The following is a 26,375-nucleotide window of genomic DNA, read 5'->3' on the forward strand; positions in this document are numbered from 1 at the left end:
GTTGTCCACACCCGGAATGAATACTGCTGACAGTGCTATCACATGATTTTCCGCCCAGCGAAGAATCCTTGCAACTTCTGCCATTGCCCTCCTGCTTCTTGTGCCGCCCTGTCTGTTTACGTGGGCGACTGCCGTGATGTTGTCCGAGTGGATCAACACCGGCTGACCCTGAAGCAGAGGCCTTGCTAGGCTTAGAGCATTGTAAATGGCTCTTAGCTCCAGTATATTTATGTGAAGTGTTGTCTCCAGGCTTGACCACAAGCCCTGGAAATTTCTTCCTTGTGTGACTGCTCCCCAGCCTCTCAGGCTGGCATCCGTGGTCACCAGGACCCAGTCCTGAATGCCGAATCTGCGGCCCTCTAGAAGATGAGCACTCTGCAACCACCACAGAAGAGACACCCTTGTCCTTGGGGACAGGGTTATCCGCTGATGCATCTGAAGATGCGATCCGGACCATTTTTCCAGCAGATCCCACTGGAACGTTCTTGCGTGGAATCTGCCGAACGGAATCGCTTCGTAGGAAGCTACCATCTTTCCCAGGACTCTTGTGCATTGAAGCACTGAGACTTGCCCTGGTTTCAGGAGGTTTCTGACCAGTTCGGATAGCTCCCTGGCTTTCTCCTCCGGAAGGAACACCTTTTTCTGGACTGTGTCCAGAATCATCCCTAGGAACAGAAGACGTGTTGTCGGAATCAGCTGCGATTTTGGGATATTTAGAATCCAGCCGTGCTGCCGTAGCACTACTTGAGATAGGGCTACTCCGACTACTAACTGTTCTCTGGATCTTGCTCTTATCAGGAGATCGTCCAAGTAAGGGATAATTAAAACGCCTTTTCTTCGAAGAAGAATCATCATTTCGGCCATTACCTTGGTAAAGACCCGGGGTGCCGTGGATAATCCAAACGGCAGCGTCTGAAACTGATAGTGACAGTTTTGTACCACAAACCTGAGGTACCCTTGATGAGAAGGGTAAATGGGGACATGGAGGTAGGCATCTTTGATGTCCAGAGACACCATATAGTCCCCCTCTTCCAGGTTCGCGATCACTGCCCTGAGTGACTCCATCTTGAATTTGAACCTCTGTATGTAAGTGTTCAAAGACTTCAGATTTAAAATAGGTCTCACCGAGCCGTCCGGCTTCGGTACCACAAACAGCGTGGAATAATACCCCTTCCCTTGTTGCAGGAGGGGTACCTTGATTATCACCTGCTGGGAATACAGCTTGTGAACTGCCTCCAATACTGCCTCCCTGTCGGAGGGAGACGTTGGTAAAGCAGACTTCAGGAACCGGCGAGGGGGAGACGTCTCGAACTCCAATTTGTACCCCTGAGATACTACTTGAAGGATCCAGGGGTCCACTTGCGAGTGAGCCCACTGCGCGCTGAAATTCTTGAGACGGGCCCCCACGGTGCCTGAGTCCGCTTGTAAGGCCCCAGCGTCATGCTGAGGACTTGGCAGAAGCGGGAGAGGGCTTTTGTTCCTGGGAATTGGCTGTCTGTTGCAGCCTTTTTCCCCTTCCTCTGCCTAGGGGCAGAAAAGAGGAACCTTTTGCCCGCTTGCCCTTATGGGGACGAAAGGACTGAGCTTGATAAGACGGCGTCTTTTTATGCTGAGAGGCGACCTGGGGTAAAAATGTGGATTTCCCAGCAGTTGCCGTGGCCACCAGGTCCGATAGACCGACCCCAAATAACTCCTCCCCTTTATAAGGCAATATTTCCATATGCCGTTTAGAATCCGCATCACCTGACCACTGTCGCGTCCATAACCCTCTTCTGGCAGAAATGGACAGCGCACTCACTCTTGATGCCAGAGTGCAAATATCCCTCTGTGCATCTCGCATATATAGAAATGCATCTTTTAAATGCTCTATAGTCAACAATATACTGTCCCTATCCATGGTATCAATATTTTCAGTCAGGGAATCTGACCAAGCCACCCCAGCGCTGCACATCCAGGCTGAGGCGATTGCTGGTCGCAGTATAACACCAGTATGTGTGTATATACTTTTTAGGATATTTTCCAGTTTTCTGTCACCTGGTTCCTTGAGGGCGGCCGTATCAGGAGACGGTAACGCCACTTGTTTTGATAAGCGTGTGAGTGCTTTATCCACTCTAGGGGGTGTTTCCCAACGTGCCCTAACCTCTGGCGGGAAAGGGTATAATGCCAATAACTTTTTAGAAATTATCAGTTTTTTATCGGGGGAAACCCACGCTTCATCACACACCTCATTTAATTCATCTGATTCAGGAAAAACTACGGGTAGTTTTTTCACACCCCACATAATACCCTTTTTAGTGGTACTTGCAGTATCAGAAATGTTTAACACCTCTCTCATTGCCGTGATCATGTAACGTGTGGCCCTACTGGAAGTCACGTTTGTCTCCTCACCGTCGACACTGGAGTCAGTATCCGTGTCGACGTCAGTATCCACCACCTGAGGTAACGGCCTTTTTAGAGCCCCTGATGGTTTCTGAGACGCCTGGACAGGGACTAGCTGATTAGCCGGCTGTCTCATGTCATCAACTGTCTTTTGTAAAGAGCTGACATTGTCACGTAAATCCTTCCATAAAGCCATCCACTCAGGTGTCGACTCCCTAGGGGGTGACATCTCTATTATAGGCAATTGCTCCGCCTCCACATCATTTTCCTCCTCATACATGTCGACACAAACGTACCGACACACAGCACACGCACAGGGAATGCTCTGATAGAGGACAGGACCCCACTAGCCCTTTGGGGAGACAGAGGGAGAGTATGCCAGCACACACCAGAGCGCTATATATATATATAGGGACAACCTTTATAAGTGTTTCTCCCTTTATAGCTGCTGTATTGTTAATATCCCGCCAATTAGTGCCCCCCTCTCTTTTTTACCCTGTTTCTGTAGTGCAGGACTGCAGGGGAGAGTCAGGGAGACGTCCTTCCAGTGGAGCTGTGAGGGAAAATGGCGCCTGTGTGCTGAGGAGATAGGCTCCGCCCCCTTCTCGGCGGCCTTTCTCCCGCTTTTTGTGGAAATCTGGCAGGGGTTAAAATTCATCCATATAGCCCAGGGGGCTATATGTGATGCATTTTCGCCAGCCAAGGTGTTTCTATTGCTGCTCAGGGCGCCCCCCCCTAGCGCCCTGCACCCTCAGTGACCGGAGTGTGAAGTGTGCTGAGAAGCAATGGCGCACAGCTGCAGTGCTGTGCGCTACCTTGTGGAAGACAGGATGTCTTCTGCCGCCGATTTTCCGGACCTGTTCTTGCTTCTGGCTCTGTAAGGGGGCCGGCGGCGCGGCTCTGGGACCGAGCTCCAAGGCTGGGCCTGTGATCGGTCCCTCTGGAGCTAATGGTGTCCAGTAGCCTAAGAAGCCCAATCCACTCTGCACGCAGGTGAGTTCGCTTCTTCTCCCCTTAGTCCCTCGATGCAGTGAACCTGTTGCCAGCAGGTCTCACTGAAAATAAAAAACCTAAACTAAAACTTTCACTAAGAAGCTCAGGAGAGCCCCTAGTGTGCACCCTTCTCGTTCGGGCACAAAAATCTAACTGAGGCTTGGAGGAGGGTCATAGGGGGAGGAGCCAGTGCACACCAGGTAGTACTAAAGCTTTCTATTTGTGCCCAGTCTCCTGCGGAGCCGCTATTCCCCATGGTCCTTACGGAGTTCCCAGCATCCACTAGGACGTCAGAGAAATATCGTTCACATCGTCTAGTGTGTATGGTACTGCAATCAATGATGCATGAACCCGCGCTCGTTGATTGCAGGCTGGCGGTCGCCCCTGCAGCATGCTCAATGTGAGCAATGTCACTTGTGACATCGCTCATCACGGCATGTGTGTATGGAGCCGCGATGAGCGATGTCCACAATGTGACATTGCTCACCTCCCCTCCAGCGGCTCCCTCCCCAGCAGTGGCTTCCTCCCCTCCAGCGGCTCGTAGCCGCTAACGGAAGCCGCTGACCGCTCAGCGTCTCCCCTCTAGTGGCTCCCTCATTGTAGCTGAGCCACTGGAGGGGTCTCTCAGCGTCTCCGTCCACTGCCTCACCAATGCACCCACTGCCCCACCAATTAAATTTTCACTGTGCTCCCAACGTAATAAAAAATTTATTATAATGGGTTCTATATATTTTATATATATATATATATATATACACACACACACACATACATACATATATATATATATGTTCAATAGGAATAAAGTCTCTGCGCCTTCAGTGCTTTGGTGTGGAAACTTCCATCTGTGTATAACCAAAAAAATATGTATATGCGTACCGGAAGTATGATCAAGTTGTGCCTGTAGTGGTATCTTTAATTGGTCATCTTCCCTTGTCCTCTTACTCCATGTATAAACGCCCTCAGCGAGGTGTTAAACCACAATTTACATAGGCAGAGAGGGAAGATGTGTCAGCAAAAATGCTCTTACTATTATAAAGTGACTTGTGCCATAATTGTGCCAATATATAAAATATTTTTTATATAAAGTGCTCTGTGCCTATAGTGTTTCTATAAACCACTATATTTCTTGTGATTTCTAATATAAATAATCAGAATCACACCCCAGTGGCTAAAAGAATAATAAAATAATAAAAGGAAGGTAATAACTCACTCCTTTTAAGGATGCTGCTCCTATGAGGTGATCCTTGACCTAGTCTGGTACCTCTATAAAGAAAGTTTTTTTCTCATGGAAAAAAACAAAGAAGAAAAAAAGGGAGCTGTGTGATATAGTTTTTCACAATTTTAATCACACACATACATAAGCAATGGAATCGTACAATTTAAAAATCAATAATAGGCTTATCTGTTGTACAGGTAGTTGGAGAGGTAGTGGAAGCTGGCCCAACGCGTTTCGTCCCTTTAACAGCTTTCTTGGGACTTCCTCAGGGGTTGTAGTGCATCTCCCTGCATTCCCATACTCTTTTATACCCTAACTGATCCTTTGGACCTCACCTCAGTTATTACCTTCCTTTTATTATTTTATTATTCTTTTAGCCACTGGGGTGTGATTCGCTGAGGGCGTTTATACATGGAGTAAGAGGACAAGGGAAGATGACCAATTAAAGATACCACTACAGGCACAACTTGATCATACTTCCGGTACGCATATACATATTTTTTTGGTTATACACAGATGGAAGTTTCCACACCAAAGCACTGAAGGCGCAGAGACTTTATTCCTATTGAACATTTGTATTTGTGACTCAGCGAAATATGAGTCAATAAGAGAGTCTACACTGCAGCCCCTACACGTGGGAGTGCTGTTTGGAATTGACGTGAATGGTTATGCACGAATTTTTTATATATTTTTTATGTATTTATTGTAAACATTTTAGGTATTAAGCGCTCATTATACACCTTTATTGTGTACATATATATATATATATATTTCTCTATCGTCCTAAGTGGATGCTGGGGTTCCTGAAAGGACCATGGGGGATAGCGGCTCCGCAGGAGACAGGGCACAAAAAAAGTAAAGCTTTTACCAGATCAGGTGGTGTGCACTGGCTCCTCCCCCTATGACCCTCCTCCAGACTCCAGTTAGATTTTGTGCCCGAACGAGAAGGGTGCAATCTAGGTGGCTCTCCTAAAGAGCTGCTTAGAGAAAGTTTAGCTTAGGTTTTTTACTTTACAGTGAGTCCTGCTGGCAACAGGATCACTGCAACGAGGGACTTAGGGGAGAAGTAGTGAACTCACCTGCGTGCAGAGTGGATTTGCTGCTTGGCTACTGGACACTAGCTCCAGAGGGACGATCACAGGTACAGCCTGGATGGTCACCGGAGCCGCGCCGCCGGCCCCCTTGCAGACGCTGAAGAGAGAAGAGGTCCAAAATCGGCGGCTGAAGACTCCTGAGTCTTCATAAAGGTAGCGCACAGCACTGCAGCTGTGCGCCATTTTCCTCTCAGCACACTTCACACAACAGTCACTGAGGGTGCAGAGCGCTGGGGGGGGCGCTCTGAGAGGCAAATAAAAACCTTATTAGAGGCAAAAAATACCTCACATATAGCCCACAGAGGCTATATGGAGATATTTAACCCCTGCCTAACTTCAAAAATAGCGGGAGACGAGCCGCCGAAAAAGGGGCGGGGCCTATCTCCTCAGCACACAGCGCCATTTTCTCTCACAGAAAAGCTGGAGAGAAGGCTCCCAGGCTCTCCCCTGCACTGCACTACAGAAACAGGGTTAAAACAGAGAGGGGGGGCACTGATTTTGGCGATATTGTATATATATAAAAGATGCTATAAGGGAGAAACACTTATATAAGGTTGTCCCTATATAATTATAGCGTTTTTGGTGTGTGCTGGCAGACTCTCCCTCTGTCTCCCCAAAGGGCTAGTGGGTCCTGTCCTCTGTCAGAGCATTCCCGGTGTGTGTGCTGTGTGTCGGTACGTGTGTGTCGACATGTATGAGGACGATGTTGGTGAGGAGGCGGAGAAATTGCCTGTAATGGTGATGTCACTCTCTAGGGAGTCGACACCGGAATGGATGGCTTATTTAGAGAATTACGTGAGAATGTCAACACGCTGCAAGGTCGGTTGACGACATGAGACGGCCGACAATCTATTAGGACCGGTCCAGGCGTCTCAGAAACACCGTCAGGGGTTTTTAAAAAACGCCCATTTACCTCAGTCGGTCGACACAGACACAGACACGGACACTGAATACAGTGTCGACGGTGAATAAACAAACGTATTTCTCATTAGGGCCACACGTTAAGGGCAATGAAGGAGGTGTTACGTGTTTCTGATACTACAAGTACCACAAGAAAGGGTATTATGTGGGAGTGAAAAAACTACCTGTAGTTTTTCCTGAATCAGATAAAATAAAATGAAGTGTGTGATGATGCGTAGGGTTACCCCGATAGCAAATATTGGCGTTATACCCTTTCCCGCCAGAAATTAGGGTACGTTGGGAAACACCCCTTAGGGTGATAAGGCGCTCACACGCTTATCAAGTGGCGTTACCGTCTCCAGATACGGCCGCCCTCAAGGAGCCAGCTGATAGGAAGCTGGAAAAATATCCTAAAAAGTATATACACACATATGGTGGTTATACTGCGACCAGCGATCGCCATCAGCCTGGAGATGCAGTGCTGGGTTGGCTTGGTCGGATTCCCTGACTGAAAATATTTTATTCATGTACAGCATTTAATAGGATGCATTCTATATATATGTATGTGAGATGCACAGAGGGATATTTGCTCTCTGGCATCAAGATAAGTGCGTTGTCCATATCTCCCAGAAGATGTCAGGGACACGACAGTGGTCAGGTGATACAGATCCCATACGGCAGATGGAAGTATTGCTGTATAAAGGGAAGGAGTTATTTGGGGGTCGGTCCATCGGACCTGGGGACCACAGCAACAGCTGGGAAATCCAACCTTTTTTACCCCAAGTTACATCTCAGCTAAAAAAGACACCGTCTTTTCAGCCTCAATCTTTCCTTTCCCATGAGGGCATGCAGGCAAAAGGCCAGTCATATCTGCCCAGACATAGAGGTAAGGGAAGTAGACTGCAGCAGGCAGCCCTTTCCCAGGAAAAGAAGCCCTCCACCGCGTCTGCCAAGTCCTCAGCATGACGCTGGGGCCGTGCAAGCGGACTCAAGGTGGGGGGGTAGTCTCAAGAGTCTCAGGGCGCAGTGGGATCACTCGCAAGTTGACCCCTAGATCGTACGAGTATTATCCCAGGGGTAAAGATTGGAGAGTCGAGACATCTTCTCCTCGCAGGTTCCTGAAGTCTGCTTTACCAACGGCTCCCTCCGACAGGGAGGCAGCATTGGAAACAATTCACAAGCTGTATATCCAGCAGGTGATAATCAAAGTACCCCTCCTACGACAAGGAAAAGGGTATTATTTTTCCACACTATATTGTGGTACTGAAGCCAGACGGCTTGGTGACACATAGTCTAAATCTAAAATGTTTTGAACACTTACATAAAAGGTTCAAATCGAGATAAAGTCACTCAGAGCAGTGATAGCGAACCGGAAAAAAGGGGACTATATGGTGTCCCTGGACATCAAGGATTACCTCCATGTCCAAATTTTGTCCTTCTCATCAAGGGTACCTCTGGTTCGTGGTACAGAACTGTCAATATCAGTTTCAGACGATGCCGTTTGAATTATCCACGGCACCCCGGGCCTTTTTACCAAGGTAATGGCCGAAAAGATGTTTCTTCAAAGAAAAAAGGCATCTAAATTATCCCTTACTTGCACGACCTAAAAAGGGCAAGTTCCAGAGAACAGTTGGAGGTCGGAAGAGCACTATCTAAAGTAGTTCTTCGACGGCACGACTGGATTCTAAATATTCCAAGAATCGCAGCTGTTTTCCGACGATACGTCTGCTGTTCCTAGGGATGATTCTGGACACGGTTCAGAAAAAGGTTTTTCTTCCCGAGGAAAAAGCCAAGGAGTTATCCGACCTGTCAGGAACCTCCTAAAACCAGGAAAGGTGTCTGTACATCAATGCACAAGAGTCCTGGGAAAAATGGTGGCTTTTTACGAAGCAATTCCATTCGGCAGATTCCATGCAAGAATTTTCCAAAGGGATCTGTTGGACAAATGGTCAGGGTCGCATCCTCAGATGCACCTGCGAATAACCCTGTCGCCAAGGACAAGGGTATATCTTCTGTGGTGGTTGCAAAAGGCTCATCTATTGGAGGGCCGCAGATTCGGCATACAGGATTTGATCCTGGTGACCACGGACGCCAGCCTGAGAGGTTGGGGAGCAGTCACACAAGGAAGAAACTTCCAGGGGGTATGGACGAACCTGGAAAAGTCTCTTCACATAAACATTCTGGTACTAAGAGCAATCTAAAATGCTCTAAGCCAGGCGGAACCACTCCTGCAAGGAAAACCGGTGTTGATTCAGTCGGACAACATCACGGCGGTCGCCCATGTAAACAGACAGGGCGGCACAAGAAGCAGGAGTGCAATGGCAGAAGCTACCAAGATTCTTCGCTGGGCGGAGAATCACGTAATAGCACTGTCAGCAGTGTTCTTCCCGGGCGTGGACAACTGGGAAGCAGACTTCCTCAGCAGACACGATATTCACCCGGGAGAGGGGGGTCTTCATCCAGAAGTCTTCCACATGCTAGTAAACTGTTGGGAAAGACCAATGGTAGACATGATGGCGTCTCGCCTCAACAAGAAACTGGACAAGTATTGCGCCAGGTCAAGAGATCCACAGGCAATAGCTGTGGACGCACTGGTAACACCTTGGGTGTACAAATCAGTATATGTGTTTCCTCCTCTGCCTCTCATACCAAAGGTATTGAAGATTATACGGTGAGGAGGAGTAAGAACAATACTAGTGGCTCCGGATTGGCCAAGAAGGACTTGGTACCCGGAACTTCAAGAGTTGGTCACGGACGACCCGTGCCCTCTACTTCTGAGAAGGGACCTGCTACAACAGGGTCCCTGTCTCTTTCAAGACTTACCGCGGCTGCGTTTGACGGCATGGCGGTTGAACGCCAGATCCTAAAAGGGAAAGGCATTCCAGAAGAAGTCATTCCTACCTTGATTAAGGCAAGGAAGGAAGTCACCGCGAAACATTATCACCGCATTTGGCGAAAATATGTCGCGTGGTGCGAGGATCGGAGTGTTCCGACGGAGGAATTTCAACTGGGTCGTTTCCTACATTTCCTACAATCAGGATTGTCTATGGGTCTCAAATTGAGATCTATTAAGGTTCAAATTTCGGCCCTGTCAATATTCTTCCAAAAAGAATTGGCCTCAGTTCCTGAGGTACAGACTTTTGTTAAAGGAGTACTGCATATACAGCCTCCTGTGGTGCCTCCGGTGGCACCGTGGGATCTAAATGTAGTTTTAGATTTCCTCAAATCCCATTGGTTTGAACCATTGAAAAAGGTGGATTTTAAATATCTCACATGGAAAGTGACTATGTTACTGGCCCTGGCTTCCGCCAGGAGAGTATCTGAATTGGCGGCTTTATCTTATAAAGCCCTTATCTAATCTTCCATTCGGATAGGGCAGAACTGAGGACTCGTCCGCATTTTCTCCCTAAGGTGGTATCAGCGTTTCACCTGAACCAACCTATTGTGGTGCCTGCGGCCACTGGCGACTTGGAGGACTCCAAGTTGTTGGACGTTGTCAGAGCCTTAAAAATATACATTTCAAGGACGGCTGAAGTCAGAAAATCTGACTCGCTGTTGATACTATATGCACCCAACAAGTTGGGTGCCCCTGCTTCTAAGCAGACGATTGCTCGTTGGATTTGTAACACAATTCAACTTGCTCATTCTGTGGCAGGCCTGCCACAGCCTAAATCTGTTAAGGCCCATTCCACAAGGAAGGTGGGCTCATCTTGGGCGGCTGCCCGAGGGGTCTCGGCATTACAATTCTGCCGAGCAGCTACGTGGTCGGGGGAAAACACGTTTGTAAAATTCTACAAATTTGATACCCTGGCAAAAGAGGACTTGGAATTCTCTCATTCGGTGCTGCAGAGTCATCCGCACTCTCCCGCCCGTTTGGGAGCTTTGGTATAATCCCCATGGTCCTTTCAGGAACCCCAGCATCCACTTAGGACGATAGAGAAAATAAGAATTTACTTACCGATAATTCTATTTCTCGGAGTCCGTAGTGGATGCTGGGCGCCCATCCCAAGTGCGGATTATCTGCAATACTGTACATAGTTATTGTTAACAAATTCGGGTTATATTGTTAAGGAGCCATCTTTAAGAGGCTCTTTCTGTTATCATACTGTTAACTGGGTTTAGATCACAAGTTGTACGGTGTGATTGGTGTGGCTGGTATGAGTCTTACCCGGGATTCAAATTGCCTCCCTTATTGTGTACGCTCGTCCGGGCACAGTACCTAACTGGAGTCTGGAGGAGGGTCATAGGGGGAGGAGCCAGTGCACACCACCTGATCTGGTAAAAGCTTTACTTTTTTTGTGCCCTGTCTCCTGCGGAGCCGCTATCCCCCATGGTCCTTTCAGGAACCCCAGCATCCACTACGGACTCCGAGAAATAGAATTATCGGTAAGTAAATTCTTATTATATATATACACACACACATAAATATATATATATTTACACATAAATATATATATATATATATATATATATACACATATATATATATACACACACACATATATATATATATATATATATATAAATATATATTGTATATATATTATATTGAACCCATTATAATTAATTTTTAATTATGTAGGTGGCACAATGGAAATATAATTGGTGGGGCAGTGGGTGAAAAAAACTTCATTGGTGGGGCAATATAAAGTCCAAAGGTGCGGCACTCCTAGGTACGCCAACTCCTAGTTGTCTCCACACAGCAGGGCGTGTGCGAAGACAACGTTTCAATGCCTTTATTGCGGCATTGTCAGGTATTTTTTGCCGCAATAAAGGCATTGAAACGTTGTCTACATGCATGCCCTGTTGTCCTTTATTCAAGCCGCTAGGAGTGCCGCACCTTTGGACTTTATGTGACTATTATTTGTAAAGGCACCCGGCGCAGTAACGCGGTCTTAATGGGAGAGCTGGGCACTCTGGTTTGTATATATATATATATATATATATATATATAAAATATATACACCCCCCCTGACGAAGTCCATCATGACGAAACCGGTCAGGACGTGTTAGCTGAGCACTGGACGGGCAGACGCACGTACTGGATCCCTGCTATCTGAAGTGCGGCGCAGGTGAAATACCGCTGGAGTCTCCTTTTCTGAGCACAGTGGGATGCGGCCTGGAGGCACCTTCCCGGGGGTTCTTGTAACTGGAACCGGTATACTGAAACTTTGATGTATGTGAGCCTGCACATTTTTAACAGTAAAGTTTTTATATGTACTCACGGATGCGCCACGGATGCGCCTTCTCTTTTGCTTTCTTACATGCACTACGCCGGTGGATCGGCATTTAGGAATTGGCGGCATCAAACATCAATTAAAGACGGTTTATTTAAATGAAATCAGAGACTTATCCTATGCGCAGTTAAATCCTGCTTTTATATATATATATATATATATATATATATGTGTACAGAGGGTAGATGAATAGGCACTCCCACTAATAGGCAAAAAGGGCACCGGTGCCTTCTCAATACAGGGTTATTCACAACGACAAGGAAGAAGGAGCGGCACTCGGCGTCTTAAAGTCAGTAACTTATATTTAAACAACACATCAAATGGTCCAACCATTTGATGTGTTGTTAAAATATAAGTTACTGACTTTAAGACGCCGAGTGCCACTCCTTCTTCCTTGTCGTTATATATATATGTATATATATAAAGTTAGTTAAAAAGCAGCGCACTCGAATCCACTTCAGTCTCTTATGTAAGTTCGTTAATATGCAGTCTGTGTCCCACTTTTTGATGTATCTTGCCGCTTTGATGTATCACGCCCCCGTTCCGCCTCCACGCCGCCCCGTTCCACCTCTGCTCCGCCCCCTCTGCTCGTCACTACCCTTCCCCGCTCCCTGCTGATCCAACCTGGCTGCTCCCGGAGAGAGCAGTCAAAAAGTCGGTACAGTATGATACAGTGTATATATATATATATATATATCTACTATATATTAGCCCAGATCTGTGACTTTGTGCCTCATTTGCTAACGCTGGGCGGAGTCACAATGCTGGGCGGAGTTAGTCAAATGAGTCACAGATCTGGGCAAATCTATTTGCTAACACTGGGCGGAATCACAACAGTGGGCGGAATCACAACGGTGGGCGGAGTTAGTCAAATGAGTCACAGATCTGAGCACATCTATAGGAGACTAGGAGCAGAAGCAGATGGTATGGGCATGGCACAGGCAGGGGTGCATACCTCCCAGCTTTCTTCAGGCAGACAGGGGTGCATACCTCTCAACTTTCTTCAGGCAGAAGGAGGGACACACGTGCATCGAACAGGGGGCGTGGCCAACAAAAGGGGCGTGGCTTCATGGGAGGACCCACAATCGCGAGCCACGCCCCATTGTTGTCAGTGAGGGGGCATGCCCAGCGCTGTGTGTGCAGGGGCTCTCTGGCGTGGAGGAGCGTCACTTTCTGGCACACTCCACGCTTCTTGGCTGCAGTTTTGTGGGGCACCTGCCGCTGTGCAGGTTCCGTACTGCCTCTGGTATCTCCAGCCCCGGCAGCCCCACCGCTAGCTGCAGCGCTGTCACCCGCAGTGAGGTGCGCCCAGCTTCTTCTCACACTTTAGCCGTTGGGCAGTGCTGCAGAAGTCCGCGCCACGTGCATGCTATGACCCCCTCCAGCGCAAGCGTCTCCTGGGGGCTAACCAGTCACTCCCAGTCTCCCCTTACCACGGTGCCCAGCAGCCGCGAGGTCCGCGCCATGTGCATGCTATGAGCCCCTCCTCCCTCCAGCCACAGCGTCTCTTGGGGGCTAACCAGTCACTCCCAGTCTCCCCTTACCACAGTGCCCGGTAGCCACATGAGGTCCGCGGTGTGTGACTGAGAAGTGGGGGGGAGGGATGCAGACGGGCAGAGGAAGCAGGACTCCAGCCTGAGAGAGTCAGCCATGCCAAGTCTCCACCAGCAGCAGATCCCAACAGGTTGGAGTGGAACAGCAGCAGCCTGCAGCAGTGACTCCGGTAAGACACATCTGTCTATCACCACGGTCCTGTCCCTAATACCAATTTCTCCCGTGCCCTGTGTTCTGTCATGTCCCTGTCACCCCTGGCCTTGCCCTGTCACGCCTTGCCCTGTCACCCTTATCCTGGCCCTGTAACCCTTATCCTGGCCCTGTCACCCCTATCCTGGCCCTGTCACCCCTGTGCTTGCCCTGTCACCCCTTATCCTGGCCCTTTCACTCCTGTCCTGGTCCTGCTGCCCCTACCCTGGCCCTGTCACCCCTATCCTGTCCCTGTCATTTCTGTCCTGGCCCCGTAACCCCTGTCCTGGCCCCGTCACCCCTGTCCTGGCCCCGTCATCCCTGTCCTGGCTCCGTCACCCCTGTTCTGACCCTGTCACCCCTGTCCTGGCCCTGTTACTGCATACTCTCCAACTACCTTTTTGGCAGGTATAATACCCGCAGCGCCTCCAGACCCCTCCCCAATGCACCACACCTCTGCACCTTCCCCTCCACCACATGCGGCACCCCACCCCTCCCCCACACGCTGTGCCTCCAGACTCCCTACACCACCCGCGGCTCACACTCCCCCGCCCCTCCACCACCCACAGCACCTCCAGACCCCCTCTACCATCCACCCCCCATATATGTCTCCCCCCACACCTGCCCCCCCCCTCTACTCACAGCATCAGCAGACACCCTCCCCCATCCGCGGTCCCCCCACACACACACGGCACCCCCCCCTCCACCACATGCAGCGCCTCCAGACCCCCTACCCCATCTGCCGCACCACCCACACCTGCCCCTCCCCCACCCGCGGTGTCTCCAGACCTCCTACCCCACCCCTGACACCCCCTCCGCTTCCCATCCCACAGCACCTACGGAACCCTTCACCCATCCGCAACATCCCCGCACCTGCCCCTCCCCACCCATGGCACCACTGCCCCTTCCTTACCTGCAGTGCCTCCGGACCCCTCCCCCATCTGCAGCCCCCACTCATCTGCCCCTCCCCCACCCGCAGCACCTCCTGACCCTTCCCCATCTGGGCCCCCCCGCATCCCCCCCACCTCCACCCGCAGCATCTACAGACACCCTCCCCCATCCGCAGTCCCCCCCGCACCTGCTACATTCTGTACATCGTGCCCTGCAGGCGCTGTTCACGCCGTCGCAAGGGGCTGGGCCTCCTTCACCATCGCACGCCCTTTCATTGTGCAATATTTAACCACTAACAAAGGAATGCAGATAATACTCCATATAATACAAATATTGAACCCCAGAAAGGCGTGCAATAGTTAAGTATAACTAATATAATTAATATATAATATAATTAATAGTTAATAGTAGCCCCTTGCGACGGTGTGAAGAGCGCCCGTAGGGCGCGATGAAGCACCTAGTATATATATATATATGATCACATTAGCATTCAGTATATCCTATAAGCATATTTTCTGTGGTTGCTGTACTTTGATACTTTGGATGTTAACTTCTCTGTGCTGCCGGAAGACATATTTGGCGAAGCTCTAAAATACAGCCTTCAATGTCAAAAGTTGGATGAAACGTAAATCACCTTAAAATATTAAAAGAAATCTGTTATTTTCAGTTGCTGTACACAAGGCTTTCACATGTCAGTTTAGATTTATTAATCTCTTAAATTGTCATTTTCAGCCCAGCTTCTGGACAAACTTAATATCAGCAATAAAATTACAGATGTCCTTATTTTTCTTGGTCAACTTGGAAGCCCAGCTGTGTTCTGTTACACAGTATAAATAGTACTCTAGTCTGCCAATAATTGTGCAATAAAAATTGTGACAGACGAAATCCGGAACTTACCTGGGGTAATTTTTGGAAGCCGGTCGTATCTGAGCAAACTCTATTGAAAAAAAAAATGAAAGAAAAGTTAATAAATAGATTTACCAACTGAATATACAATCTTTTATAACGGGTAAAAAAGCTTGATGGGACTGTCTGAAAACTGGATAATCACCAGTTGCCTGAGCATGCTATAAAATAACACATTTAAAACAGTTAATTTTTCACCTGGGAATGAGAATGAAATCATTAAAATTTAATGATGAAGGATATAAATCGTATCAGTAAAACAGACGTGTTGTTTCACAGCAAATCCGCCTTGACTGGCCTGAAAATAGTTTACTGTCTTAATAATTTCAGAAGTCATGAGCAGACACTAAACTATACAACACGTCACCTATGCATTCTAGGAAGCCATTTTGAACCAGACAAAATTCTTGAACAAGAAGTCCTTCAATACAATAGCATCAGTGAAATCAGTGGGATCTGCCCCTGCTTATTCATTTATTGGGCAACTGAATGGACGGTTATCGTATCCCTAAGGTGAAAGTCATATTGTATATCCTAACTACAGATATGTCCTCTTACATTATTGACACAATCACGCCAAACAGCCCCTATCGGCACACAAGGTCCTGAGTTGTCCCTGTATCTTTTTTCGCATCTTGTTACCCAAAAATGTGTCTTAGTAGCAATATAATACCACTAGGACACACCAGGAGACTGTGCTAATTAATATGACCTCCAGGACTTGTATATCTGTGAGCGACTGAGTATACATCATGCCAAGTACCAATGTGCTATGTATACAGACTCAGTTGACACACAGATATACAAGAGTTACATATCAAATTAATTGGTACAGTCTCCTGGTACATCCTAGTCACATCATTGTGACTAAGACACATTTTTGGTTGAAAAAGAAGTGAAAAAGACGCCCGGAGCTAGCAGAGTTATAATAATAATAATAATTTTATTTATATAGCGCTCTTTCTCCAACAGGACTCAAGTCGCTTAACAGATACATAGCATAATATAGTACAGAAAATAATGAAGTACAGAAAAGCTTTTCATAAAATACAGAAGCATGAAGATACTAAAGGGACAGTATGGAAATGCTTGAGTAAACAGGAAAGTCGAGTCTACTTTTGAAGGATTCTATAGTTGGGGCCTCTCGCACTGTGCGCAGGACCTAGCGGCTCACTCTCACCAGACATCTCGCATTGCGTAGTGAGGCTAGATGTATGAGGACACATCTGTACTACCATGCATAACAAACAGCGAACATCTGAATGTTTTTACATAGTTAACTTACAGTAAGAAAAATTATGGTTTGTATACAAAACATTTTTCACTGTCAAAACTTTGCAAACTTTTCTGATGGTGTACTTAAAACAAGTTACAGCTATTAAGACATATTTGCAATATGTTGTGATGAAAGATTAACCATATTAGACTAGCAAACATCTAAATAAAACTCATTCAATTCTTCACATCTACAAATTCCATACTAATATGCATTCATACTTTTTATAGGCATGAGTTAGGGGAGCATTTTTTGTGGACACTACTTAATTGATTGCTATGGAAGTGTATTTTTCACTTATATACTAGGGATAAACCATACCTCCTAACATATGATGATAAGAATGCGTGCTCCCAAAAAGGAGGCGTGGCCTCAGCTGAATGGGGGAGTAGCCTCGCGCAGTACAGCGTGGTTTCGCTGCTCATCCCCCTGTTTTTGCCATTTTGGGGATGTGCCAAGTGCTCTCCGAGCAGCTGGGCAGCCCCCTGGCTCACCTCCCTGCACTCTTTAGACGCTGTGTGCATGACATCTATTCAGGGATCACCTGCTGCTTTGCTGTGAAGAGCAGCGATGATTAAATAGTCACCCAACCTTTCCCCCCTGCCGGCAGGACTGTCCCGCTGTAATAGGGACAGTTGGGAGATGGGACAGTTGGGAGGTTCGGATAAACAAGTGGTTTAATCGTCTTTTCACTGTATTTTTTAATCTACTGCGATAGTCTGTACATGTCATTGGAGTTGTGCACGTTGATTATGAGTCAGACACCAAAGTGGCTTATTTGCATGATGCCAGATTTACTAATATGTGCTAATGCAAGGATCCGTATGGCTTGACGTGGGAGACAGCCCCGCACACTGTTTTTTCCCCTGTCTACACCAGCAGCTTGAGCCTGCCCCATGCTGGGTACAAGAGATTTGTAAGAGTCAGGCTTCTCCTCCCTGTGTATGCGACTCAGAATAGCATGGAGCTCTAGCTACACATCCCTAACACTCCCACAACACAGATCTCTTGCCTGCGACCGCAGCGTTACAGCTGAGAGGCAAATGGGGAACCAAGTCAATTCACTACAGAGGCATTCTGTGGCATGGCAGAGTGCACCAGTTTGCGTCATCTTTTGGTGAGGTGATAGCCCTGTGTATAATTAACTTTATTATACTATATGATAAGAACACCACCCCATATGCATCGTAATATGCATCAGGAATCTCTCCCAAAGTTTAAAATGCAAGATTAGTCCGACCCCCGAGTGTATTAGGATACATAGCAAGATAATTATACTTTCTGTATAATAATAATCTATTTTACTCTGACGTCCTAGTGGATGCTGGGGACTCCGTAAGGACCATGGGGAATAGCGGCTCCGCAGGAGACTGGGCACAAAAGTAAAGCTTTAGAACTACCTGGTGTGCACTGGCTCCTCCCCCTATGACCCTCCTCCAAGCCTCAGTTAGATTTTTGTGCCCGAACGAGAAGGGTGCACACTAGGTGGCTCTCCTGAGCTGCTTAGTGAAAAGTTTAGTTTTAGGTTTTTTATGTTCAGTGAGACCTGCTGGCAACAGGCTCACTGCATCGAGGGACTAAGGGGAGAAGAAGCGAACTCACCTGCGTGCAGAGTGGATTGGGCTTCTTAGGCTACTGGACATTAGCTCCAGAGGGACCGATCACAGGCCCAGCCATGGATAGGTCCCAGAGCCGCGCCGCCGGCCCCCTTACAGAGCCAGAAGACAGAAGAGGTCCGGAAAATCGGCGGCAGAAGACGTCCTGTCTTCAACAAGGTAGCGCACAGCACTGCAGCTGTGCGCCATTGCTCTCAGCACACTTCACACTCCGGTCACTGAGGGTGCAGGGCGCTGGGGGGGGGGGGGGGGGGGCGCCCTGAGACGCAATAAAAACACCTTGGATGGCAAAAAAAATGCATCACATATAGCTCCTGGGCTATATGGATGAATTTAACCCCTGCCAGAATACACAGAAAAACGGGAGATAAGGCCGCCGAGAAGGGGGCAGAGCCTATCTCCTCAGCACACTGGCGCCATTTTCCCTCACAGCTCCGTTGGAGGGAAGCTCCCTGGCTCTCCCCTGCAGTCACTACACTACAGAAAGGGTTAAAAAAGAGAGGGGGGCACTAATTAGGCGCAGTATAAACAATACAGCAGCTATAAGGGGAAAAACACTTATATAAGGTTATCCCTGTATATATATAGCGCTCTGGTGTGTGCTGGCAAACTCTCCCTCTATCTCCCCAAAGGGCTAGTGGGGTCCTGTCCTCTATCAGAGCATTCCCTGTGTGTGTGCTGTGTGTCGGTACGTTTGTGTCGACATGTATGAGGAGAAAAATGATGTGGAGACGGAGCAGATTGCCTGTAATAGTGATGTCACCCCCTAGGGGGTCGACACCTGAGTGGATGAACTGTTGGAAGGAATTACGTGACAGTGTCAGCTCTGTATAAAAGACAGTGGTTGACATGAGACAGCCGGCTACTCAGCTTGTGCCTGTCCAGACGTCTCATAGGCCGTCAGGGGCTCTAAAGCGCCCGTTACCTCAGATGGCAGATATAGACGCCGACACGGATACTGACTCCAGTGTCGACGGTGAAGAGACAAATGTGACTTCCAGTAGGGCCACACGTTACATGATTGAGGCAATGAAAAATGTTTTACACATTTCTGATAATACGAGTACCACCAAAAAGGGGTATTATGTTCGGTGAGGAAAAACTACCTGTAGTTTTCCTGAATCTGAGAAATTAAATGAGGTGTGTGATGATGCGTGGGTTTCCCCCGATAACAACTGATAATTTCTAAAATGTTATTGGCATTATATCCTTTCCCGCCAGAGGTTAGGGTGCGTTGGGAAACACCCCCTAGGGTGGATAAAGCGCTCACACGCTTGTAAGAACAAGGGCTCTACCCTCTCCTGAGATGGCCGCCCTTAAGGATCCTGCTGATAGAAAGCAGGAGGGTATCCTAAAATGTATTTACACACATACTGGTGTTATACTGCGACCAGCAATCGCCTCAGCCTGGATGTGCAGTGCTGGGTTGGCGTGGTCGGATTCCCTGACTGAAAATATTGATACCCTAGATAGGGACAGTATATTATTGACTATAGAGCATTTAAAAGATGCATTTCTATATATGCGTGATGCACAGCGGAATATTTGCCGACTGGCATCAAGTCTAAGTGCGTTGTCCATTTCTGCCAGTAGAGGGTTATGGACACGACAGTGGTCAGGTGATGCGGATTCCAAACGGCATTTGGAAGTATTGCCTTATTAAGGGGAGGAGTTATTTGGGGTCGGTCTTTCAGACCTGGTGGCCACGGCAACAGCTGGGAAATCCACGTTTGTACCCCAGGTCGCCTCTCAACATAAGAAGACGCCGTATTATCAGGCGCAGTCCTTTCGTGGGCAAGCGGGCAAAAGGTTCCTCTTTTCTGCCCCGTGACAGAGGGAGAGGAAAAAGGCTGCAGAAATCAGCCAGTTCCCAGGAACAGAAGCCCTCTCCCGCCTCTGCCAAGCTCACAGTATGACGCTGGGGCTTTACAAGCAGAATCAGGCACGGTGGGGGCCCGTCTCAATGAATTTCAGCGCGCAGTGGGCTCACTCGCAATTAGACCCCTGGATCCTTCAGGTGATATCTCAGGGGTACAAATTGGAATTCGAGACGTCTCCGCCTCGCCGTTTCCTAAAGTCGGCTTTACCGATGTCTCCCTCTGACAGGGAGGCAGTTTTGGAAGCCATTCACAAGCTGTATTCCCAGCAGGTGATAATCAAGGTACCCCTCCTGCAACAGGGAACGGGGTATTAATCCACACTGTTGTGGTACCGAAGCCGGACGGCTCGGTGAGACCGATTCTAAATCTAAAATCTTGAACACTTACATACGGAGGTTCAAATTCAAGATTGAGTCACTCAGAGCAGTGATTGCGAACCTGGAAGAAGGGGACTACATGATGTCTCGGGACATCAAGGATGCTTACCTTCATGTCCAAATTTACCCTTCTCACCAAGGGTACCTCAGGTTTGTGGTACAGAACTGTCACTATCAGTTTCAGACGCTGCCGTATGGATGGTCCACGGCACCCCGGGTCTTTACCAAGGTAATGGCCGAAATGATGATACTCTTTCGAAGGAAGGGAATTTTAGTTATCCCTTACTTGGACGATTCCCTGATAAGGGTAAGATCCAGGGAACAGTTGGAGGTCGGTGTAGCACTATCTCAGGTAGTGTTGCGGCAGCACGATTGGATTCTCAATATTCCAAAATCGCAGCTGATTCCGACGACTCGTCTTCTGTTCCTAGGGATGATCCTGGACACAGTCCAGAAAAAGGTGTTTCTCCCGGAGGAGAAAGTCAGGGAGTTATCCGAGCTAGTCGGGAACCTCCTATAACCGAGCCAAGTCTCAGTACATCAATGAAAGGGTTCTGGGAAAAATGGTGGCTTCCTACGAAGCAATCCCATTCGGCAGATTCCACGCAAGAACTTTCCAGTGGGACCTGCTGGACAAATGGTCCGGGTTGCATCTTCAGATGCATCAGCGGATAACCCTGTCACCAAGCATAAGGGTGTCTCTCCTGTGGTGGTTGCAGAGTGCTCATCTTCTAGAGGGCCGCAGATTCGACATTCAGGACTGGGTCCTGGTGACCACGGATGCCAGCCTGCGAGGCTGGGGAGCAGTCACACAGGGAAGGAATTTCCAGAGCTTATGGTCAAGCCTGGAGACATCACTTCACATAAATATCCTGAAGCTAAGGGCAATTTACAATGCTCTAAGCTCAGCAAGACCTCTGCTTCAAGGTCACCCGGAGTTGATCCATTCGGACAACATCACGGCAGTCACCCACGTAAACAGACAGGGTGACACAAGAAGCAGGAGGGCAAGGCAGAAGCTGCAAGGATTCTTCGCTGGGCGGAAAATCATGGGATAGCACTGTCAGCAGTATTCATTCCGGGAGTGGACAACTGGGAAGCAGACTTCCTCAGCAGATACGACCCCCACCCGGGAGAGTGGGGACTTCACCCAGAAGTCTTCCACATGTTTATAAAACTCGACAAGTATTGCGCCAGGTCAAGGGACCCTCAGGCAATAGCTGTAGACGCTCTGGTAACACAGTGGGTGTACCAGTCAGTGTATGTGTTCCCTCCTCTGCCTCTCATACCCAAGGTACTGAGAATTATAAGATGGAGAGGAGTAAGCACTATATTCGTGGCTCCGGATTGGCCAAGAAGGACTTGGTAACCGGAACTTCAAGAGATGCTCACGGAGGATCCGTGGCCTCTACCTCTAAGAAGGGACCTGCTCCAGCAAGGACCCTGTCTGTTCCAAGACTTACCGCGGCTGCGTTTGACGGCATGGCGGTTGAACGCCGGATCCTGAAGGAGAAAGGCATTCCGGATGAAGTCATTCCTATCCTGATCAAAGCCAGGAAAGATATAACCGCAAAACATTATCACCGCATTTGGCGAAAATATGTTGCGTGGTGCGAGGCCAGTAAGGCCCCGACGGAGGAATTTTCAACTAGGTCGATTCCTACATTTCCTGCAAACAGGAGTGTCTATGGGCCAGAAATGGGGGTCCATTAAGGTTCAAATTTCGGCCCTGTCAATTTTCTTCCAAAAAGAACTAGCTTCAGTCCCTGAAGTTCAGACGTTTGTGAAAGGGGTACTGTATATACAGCCTCCTTTTGTGCCTCCAGTGGCACCTTGGGATCTAAATGTAGTTTTTGGGTTCCAAAAGTCACATTGGTTTGAACCACTTAAATATGTGGAGTTAAAATATCTCACATGGAAAGTGGTCATGCTGTTGGCCCTGGCCTGGGCCAGGTGCGTGTCAGAATTGGCGGCTTTATCCTGTAAAAGCCCTCATCTGATTTTCCATTCGGACAGGGCGGAATTGAGGACTTGTCCTCAGTTTCTCCCTAAGGTGGTTTTCAGCGTTTCACCTGAATCAACCTATTGTGGTGCCTGCGGCTACTAGGGACTTGGAGGACTCCAAGTTGCTAGACGTTGTCAGGGCCCTGGAAATATAGGTTTCCAGGACGGCTGGAGTCAGAAAATCTGACTCGTTGTTTATTCTGTATGCACCCAACAAGCTGGGTGCTCCTGCTTCTAAGCAGACTATTGCTCGTTGGATTTGTAGTACAATTCAGCTTGCACATTCTGTGGCAGGCCTGCCACAGCCAAAATCTGTAAAAGCCCATTCCACAAGGAAGGTGGGCTCATCTTGGGCGGCTGCCCGAGGGGTCTCGGCTTTACAACTTTGCCGAGCAGCTACTTGGTCAGGAGCAAATATGTTTGTAAAATTCTACAAATTTGATACCCTGGCTGAGGAGGACCTGGAGTTCTCTCAATTGGTGCTGCAGAGTCATCCGCACTCTCCCGCCCGTTTGGGAGCTTTGGTATAATCCCCATGGTCCTTACGGAGTCCCCAGCATCCACTAGGACGTCAGAGAAAATAAGAATTTACTTACCGATAATTCTATTTCTCGTAGTCCGTAGTGGATGCTGGGCGCCCATCCCAAGTGCGGATTGTCTGCAATACTGGTACATAGTTATTGTTACCAAAAAATTGGGTTATTGCTGTAGTGAGCCATCTTTTCTAGAGGCTCCTCTGTTATCATGCTGTTAACTGGGTTTAGATCACAAGTTATATGGTGTGATTGGTGTGGCTGGTATGAGTCTTACCCGGGATTCAAAATCCTTCCTTATTGTGTACGCTCGTCCGGGCACAGTATCCTAACTGAGGCTTGGAGGAGGGTCATAGGGGGAGGAGCCAGTGCACACCAGGTAGTTCTAAAGCTTTACTTTTGTGCCCAGTCTCCTGCGGAGCCGCTATTCCCCATGGTCCTTACGGAGTCCCCAGCATCCACTACGGACTACGAGAAATAGAATTATCGGTAAGTAAATTCTTATTTTTCCAAACAAGGTATGCATCACTTGTCCATTGTAATATACTGCAGGAACCTCTCCCCTAGTTCTTTACCATATACACCATTATTTACAATACACGACCAGCATCCAATATTCACTGTATTACACAGAAAGAGACGGAGTCCGTCTGAATATACAGAAAAATAATCATCCCAAGCTCACTTTATCAGTTGCTGGAACACTGAAAGCCGCTGTAGCTCTTACATGTTCTGCAATACAAAAGTCACCTGCCCTACAATCTTCTATGAACTCATCTGGTGATAACTTCATTGTTCCTTTAAAACATTCTAAAAATCTTTAGACTGCGGCATGTGGGAGGTCTATAGCATTAGAGTGAGCAGTGTTTAAATTTAGCTGAAACTAAGCCAGGACAAACAAATGCTCTTCCATCCGTTGGGACTCATTCATCAGTATAACTTACTCCACTGCATTTTCTCATTTTAGTTTTTATATAAGATACAGTTTGCAAATTATGTGAGAACATTATCAAGATTCATGACAGACTCCAGTTAGTTAATGCTATTCATTCTAGTAATATATAAGTGTGAAACTGGAGTATGAAGAAATGTTTAAACCCACACAGGAGTACGTATAGCGAATTCAATAACGAGTAGTCAGATGTGGTCTCAATAAACCGCACAGCACGATCGTCTCATAGCCTAACGAATGCTACAGCCTTTCACGTGTTGCATAATGCAACACTATTTCTGCTACACTCAATTTAGGCAAGCAGGAGTTATCCAAGTTGTGCTGGGACTTGCAGTTCCCTGCTTTCCAACATACCCAACTGGAAGGAAATACAGGGCAAAAAGACAAAACACTGATCCACCCAAACAAGAGACTTTGGAATGGCCCATTGAGCTCTCCCACTCTTTCTCCCCCCTCTGCCATCACATGGCATGTTGAAAGCATATGTATGTGTAGCAAGACTAAGTAAGTCTGTGTGTCTAGGAGCCATAAACACTTTCTCTCCAGAGATATTTTGAAAAGGAGATAATTTGTTGGAATGTAAAGAAAAATCAGATGATTTATTCAAATCTGTTTAATTGGCTATTGCAGGAGGGTTGGGAGATGTGGCACTACCATAACTTGTGGAGGCAGCTATCGCCATGGTGTATGGCATAAAAATGTAAAAAAAAATCTATAAAATAGCACAATAGAGGCCAGGCCATGCCCTCATAGTAACACAGCTATATCCCTTCTCTGCTTTGGGAACCTGTGATAATGGGAGATATGCAAATGTTGGTGAAGCAGAATCATGGATGAACTTAGGTGCTTGGTTTGTTTCTATGGAAACTAAACCAATATTAGCCCTCCTGTCAATCAAAGTGGGTGGTCCTGACACACCCATATCCCCTACTTTATAAAGGGGCCCTGTTCTTTACATGTCCTTGTGGTGGTTGGCTACACCCCCCCACTGGTTGCTGGATACATACGTTAAGTTTGGGCCCGTATGTACTAAATTCTGTCAAAGTCAGAAAATATCATGCTACACGTTGCCATATATTCACCTCATGCGCGTGCCTGCTGCACGTGCACAATCTCTCCCGTGCGTGCGGATACTCGCAGCCGCGTGATGGCGCCTCGGCCATGCGCTCGAGCGCGTGGTATGTGCATTTACGGTAGAGTTTGTGTGCGTCTAGCGGGCGACTCAATCGTTAAATAATAAATCCATATAGCAGGTTTTATAGGTAATGTTCCCCTTAGTAATAACTGTAAGTTTGGTTAAAGTGACTTGCTCATGGACATGGGAATCCCTCTTTTCGTGATACAAAGGGTCTGTCTAAGGTTGAACAGTGGTGTCTGGTACCTAACCGAAGAGTATTTTAATAGCAACAATCCGGTGTTGGTTAGGTAAAGATTAATCGCTCCTGCGTATAGTTATGGCCATTAGTAGATTCTGGACATTTCATATATTTGCGATTCATTACCCATGCGGCGGGAATCTTCAGATTCCCTCCCACCTGAGCTGTTTGAAATAGTCACAGCCCACCTGTTCAAATCCACCTATGACCTTTTGTTATAGTGCAGAGAGACATTCCTGTGTCCAATGAACAATAAGGTTGTAGGGCCCTTTGAAGTACACTGTATGTTGTGTATATAAGGGTCACTGATCCCAGACCGGCCAGTACTCTCTCTTCAACAGTTATCGCTGATAATTGGAGGACTGGATTCCGGTTGCGCCTGCGAGTGTTCCCTGTATGGTATGTTACTCTGTGGCCACTTTGTTACCCGTTTAAATGTTAGTCATTCATTCTTATTTGTTGTATTTGTGTCTGCGATCGTTCACTATTGTGTATATTTCTGTTTAGTTATTCTGTTAGATTTTAATGTTAGCCTGTAGTGTATGAACTGTTCACTGTTTTCTTTTTCCCGTTTACTTAGTTAAATATTGTTAGTAAAGGTGTTGGAACCTTAGCACGGTATCGTGTGTTCATTACATTGCAGAGGGTAATAGGAGCGTCTCGATCGCTCAAACAGCTTTAGGATTAATAAGGTTAAGCAGCGTTATATCGCTGTAGTGTTTCAGTACAAGGTTTATAGCATAAGAGTATCCTTTCTGTGTGTTACATTCAAGGTTTACTGATTGTCATCTTGTGAGCGTCTGCGCCGCTCGTGATCTCCTCGTGGTCCCGAGCGTCTGCTACGCTGGTAGCGTAGCATTACGGTAGTCGCTCGCCTATAGCGTGCTCGACACCAAGCGTAAGCCGTGAGCGGACGTGCCGCTCGTGCGTCTCGACCACGGCTAAGCGTCTGCTACGCTAAGTGCGTACCCTTACGGTACCTCATACGCCAATTGCGTA

At 47.6% G+C, this 26,375-nt stretch overlaps 1 protein-coding gene across 4 annotated transcripts in view; it reads right to left on the minus strand.

The window, feature by feature from the left end:
- Positions 1-26,375, minus strand: part of TSPAN9 (tetraspanin 9) — a 704,002-nt gene that overhangs the window by 449,949 nt on the left and 227,678 nt on the right. For all 4 annotated transcript variants that reach the window (XM_063928463.1, XM_063928461.1, XM_063928462.1 and 1 more), the window contains exon 3: positions 15,354-15,393. The gene's annotated coding sequence lies outside the window, so the exon portion shown is untranslated. The remainder of the gene's footprint in view (positions 1-15,353; positions 15,394-26,375) is intronic.

The sequence above is a fragment of the Pseudophryne corroboree genome, chromosome 6 (genome assembly GCF_028390025.1).
Source record: "Pseudophryne corroboree isolate aPseCor3 chromosome 6, aPseCor3.hap2, whole genome shotgun sequence".
NCBI lineage: Eukaryota > Metazoa > Chordata > Amphibia > Anura > Myobatrachidae > Pseudophryne > Pseudophryne corroboree.